Source organism: Callorhinus ursinus, unplaced genomic scaffold (assembly GCF_003265705.2).
Source record: "Callorhinus ursinus isolate GAN/ISIS: 27379988/994484 unplaced genomic scaffold, GSC_fseal_2.0 scaffold20, whole genome shotgun sequence".
Lineage (NCBI taxonomy): Eukaryota > Metazoa > Chordata > Mammalia > Carnivora > Otariidae > Callorhinus > Callorhinus ursinus.
The window spans coordinates 19,857,764-19,862,581 of record NW_027397082.1 but is presented as its reverse complement, the minus strand read 5'-3'; positions in this window follow the sequence as shown (position 1 = coordinate 19,862,581).

The following is a 4,818-nucleotide window of genomic DNA, read 5'->3' as shown; positions in this document are numbered from 1 at the left end:
TCTACGGAGCGCGCCGAGGGACAGAAGCTTCTCTCAGGTGACTTGGCCTCCAAGAGGAATCGAGGAAGAGCAGTAGAGGAAGGAAGGGGTAATGGCAAAAAGGATTCCAATTATGATTTTTTATTTCGGAGCAACTGAAGTTATGGAGCTGCTAGAAGGTTCCCGACACAGTGGGCAAGTCCAGGGGGCATATCAGTCCAGGGGGCAAGACAGACTCCCTACGTACTACACACTTTTTTTGGTAAGTTTTTAACCCCACCTGAAGTTAAAAGGTCATCACCTTGATTCAGTGAGTGTTAACATATTGCCACCTTTTCTTCCTCCCTTACCCTCAAGGTGAACAGCACTGTTATTCTCACTGAATCATGTGAAAGTAAATGGCAGACGTCAGAAACACCTCAGAGTGTATTTCCTGAGAATAAGGACGTTCCCAATTAACACACCTAAAAAAATTAATTCAATAATATTATCTAATACACATCCATATTTAAAGTTCTCCATTTGTGCCCCCCAGTTTGTTTGTTTGTTTGTTTTATATCTAGGGCTTGTTTTAATTCAGGATACAATTAAGTTTCACACTTATATTCAGTCTGTCTCTAGTCTTTTTAAGTCTACTATAGCCCACCTACCTTTTGGTTTTGTTTTTCATGACGTTGACTTTTTGGAGGAGTTCAGTCCAATTTGTAGGAGACAACGATGTATAAGGAAATGGAAACTAAGGTGTTTCTGAAGACTGAGGGGCAGGGAAAATTCACTAAGGTCAGCCAAGTAACTAGAAATTAACTAAAACATAAATAAGTTTAAGGAAGAACCACAAAGTTCTAGTTTTCCTCACTTTTGAGAGAAATGTTAAATTCCCTGTCTCATTAACTATCGATGCCCCTGCTTTGATGGCACACAAAGCATGTGTTTTCTCTACTTCGGGGGCAATCCAGCACAGCCCAGGAGTAGAAACCAGGACTGAATCTAGAAGAGTAGAAATTTGCCAAATACGGGCAGGTAATCACTTCAGGAAGAGGAAACAACAGTAAGATATGAAAACTCATCAGTGGAATTCTGTATTATCTTTATAACTCTTACAAATCTAAATCTACTCTGAAATATAAAGTTTATGGAAAGAAAGCTCATCCATGGGAATTTAAGCTAGCTCAAGATAGCTGAATACAGTGTAAGTGTCAGAGTAATAGAAAATGAAATTGGAAAAAAATGAAAGACATAGGGGTCTTGATGCATGCTAAGAAGTCTGGCTTTAAAATACACATTCTTCTCAAGTGCATGGAAAATTTCTCCAGGATAGATATGTTAGGCCACAAACCAAGTCTCAACAAATTCAAGTACATAGATATTACATCAAGTATCTTTTCAACCACAATGATTTGAAACTAGAATTCAATAAGAAATAAGGAAGAAAATTAGAAAGTAAAAAAATACATAGAAATTAAACAACACACTCCTCAACAACTAATAGACCAAAGAAGAAATCACAAGGAAAAATAAGAAATATCTTGAGACAAATGAAAATGGAAACACAACACACCAAAACTTGTGGAATGCAACAAAAGCAATTCTAAGAGGAAAGTTGATAACTGTAAATGTCTATATTAAGAAGAAAGGTCTCAGATAAACAACTTAACATTACACAACAAAGAACTAGAAAAAGAAGAATAAACTAGGCCCAAAGTAAGCAGACGACAGGAAATAATAAAGATTACAGCAGAAATAAGTGAAATAGAGAATAGGAAAACAAGAGAAAAGATCAATGAAACTAAGATAAGCAAAATTGACAAACCTTTAGCTAAACTAATCAAGAAAAAGAGGGGACTCAAATAAATGAAATTATCAATGAAAAGAGACATTTCAACCAATACCACAGAAATACCAAGATCATATCAGACCACTGTCAATAATTATATACCAATAAATTGGACAACCAAGAAGAAATGGATAGATTTCTAGAAATGTAAAACTTAACAAGACTGAAGAAGAAATAGAAAATCTGAACAGACCAATAATGAGTAAGGAGTTTGAATCAGTAATCAAAAAACTCCCAACAAAGAAAGTCGCAGGACCAAATTATTTCACTGAATTCTACCAAACATTTAAAGAATTAATGCCAATCTTGGGCGCCTGGGTGGCTCAGTTGATTAAGCGTCTGCCTTCGGCTCAGGTCATGATCCTAAGGTCCTGGGATCGAGCTCCATATCGGGCTCTCTCTGCCTCTCCCCCTGCTCGTGCTTTCTCTCTCTCGCTTGCTCTCTCAAATAAATAAAATCTTAAAAAAAAGAATCAATGCCAATCTTTCTCAAACTCTTCCAAAAAACTGAGGAGGAAGGAACACGCCCAGACTCATTATATTACCAAAGCCAGCCAGATAAGGATACTATAAGAAAAGAAAACCACAGGCCAATATCCCTGATGAATACAGATATAAAATTCTCAACAAAATACTGGCAAACTGAATTCAACAGCACATTAAAGGGATCATACACCACGATCAAGTGGGACTTGGCCCTGGGATATAAGGATGGTTCAACATACTGAAATCAATAAATGTAATAAGCCTCATTTATAGAATGATAAAAATCATATGATCATCTCAATAGATGTAGGAAGAGCATTTGACAAAATTCAACATCCTTTCATGATTAAAAAAAACTCAACAAAATTGTGCATAGAATGTACCTCAATATAATACAGGCGCTATATGACAAGCCCACAACTAACATCATATTCAGTGGTGAAAGAGTGAAGGCTTTTCCTCTAAGATTAGGAACAAGACAAAGGTGCCCACTACCAGAAGTTCTAGCCAGAACAATTAGGCAGGAAAAAGAAATAAAAGGCATCCATATTGGAAAGGAAGAGGTAAAACTGTCTCTGTTTGCAGATGACATCATCTTATAGATAAAAAATCCTAAATAACCAAAAAACAAAAACAAAAAAAACAACTAATAAATGAATTCAGTAAAGTTGCAGGATACAAAATCAACATACAAAAATAAGTTGTGTTTGTATACACTAATAACAAACTATCTGAAAAAGAAAGAAAACAATCCTGTTTATAATAGCCTCAAAAACAGTAAGATATTTAAGAATACATTTAACCAAAACGGTGAAAGATCTGTACACTGAAAACTGTAAGATACTGATGAAAGATACTGAAGAAAATACAAATAAGTGGAAAGATATTTTGCCTTCATGGATTAGAATTAATAGTAAAATATCCATACTACCCAAAGCCATTTATAGATTCAATGCAGTCTCTATCAAAATCCAATGGCGGGGCGCCTGGGTGGCTCAGTCGTTTGAGGGTCTGCCTTTGGCTCGGGTTGTGATCCCAGGGTCCTGGGATCGAGCCCCACTTCGGGCTCCTGGCTCAGTGGGTAGCCTGCTTCTCCCTCTCCCTCTGCCTCTCCCCCTGCTCATGCTCCTCTATCTCTCTGTATCTCTGTGTCTCAAATGAATGAATAAAAATCTTTTAAATAAATAAATAAATAAAATCTAAAAAAAATCCAATGGCATTTTTCACAGAAATAGAAAAAACAATCTTAAAATTTGTATGGAACCACAAAAGACCCTGAATAGCCAAAGCAATCTTGAGAAAGTAGAATAAAGCTTGAGGTATCACACTTCCTGATTTTAAACTATGTTACAAAGCGATAGTAATCAAAACAGTATAGAACTGATGTAAAAACAGATACATAGACCAATGGAGCAGAATCAAGAGCCCAGAAAGAAACCCATGCATATACAGTCAACTAATATTTGACAAAGGAGCCAAGAATACTCAACGGGTAAAGGATAGTCTCTTTAATAAATAGTATTGGGAAAATTGGATATTCTCATGTAAAAGAATGAAACTGGACCCCTATCTTTCACCACTCACAAACATTATTTCAAAATGGATTAAAGACTTAAATATAGGGGCGCCTGGGTGGCTCAGATGGTTGGGCGTCTGCCTTCGGCTCAGGTCATGATCCCAGGGTCCTGGGATCGAGTCCCACATCGGGCTCCCTTCTCCTTGGGAGCCTGCTTCTCCCTCTGCCTCTCTCTCTCTCTCTCTTTCATGAATAAATGGATAAAATCTTTAAAAAAAATAAATAAATAAAATGCTTACCTATAAAATATACGAAAAATAAATTAAAAAAAAAAAAGACTTAAATATAAGACCTAAAACTGTAAAATTCCTGGAAGAAACAGGAAGCACTTTGACATTGGTCTTGGCAATGATTTTTTGGATATGACACTAAAAGCACAAGCAACAAAAACAAACATTAACAAGTGGGACTATATCAAACAAAAAAGCTTCTGCACAGCAAAAGGAACAAACAACAAAATGAAAATGCAACTTATGGAATGGTAGAAAATATTTGCAAACTATCTGTCAGATAAGGGGTTAATATCCAAAATATATAAGGAACTCAAATAACTCAATAGCAAAAAAGCAAATAATCTGATTTTTTAAAATGGGCAAAGGATCCAAATAGACACTTTTCCAAAGCCTACCAATGGCCAATACATACATGAAAAGGTGCTCAACATCACTAGCCATCAGGAAATGCAAATCAAAATGACAGTATCACCTCACACCACACAACAGTGAGAATGGCTATTATCAAAAAGAAAAGAGATAAGTGTTAATGAAGATGTGGAGAAAAGGGAACCCTTGTGCACTGCTGTTGAGAATGCAAATTGGTAGTCACTATAGAAAACAGCATGAAGCTTCTTTAGGAAATTAGAATAGAACTATCATAGGATCCAGCAATCCCATTTCTGGGTATATATCCAAAGGAAATGAAATCACAGTATCTGCAATCCCAC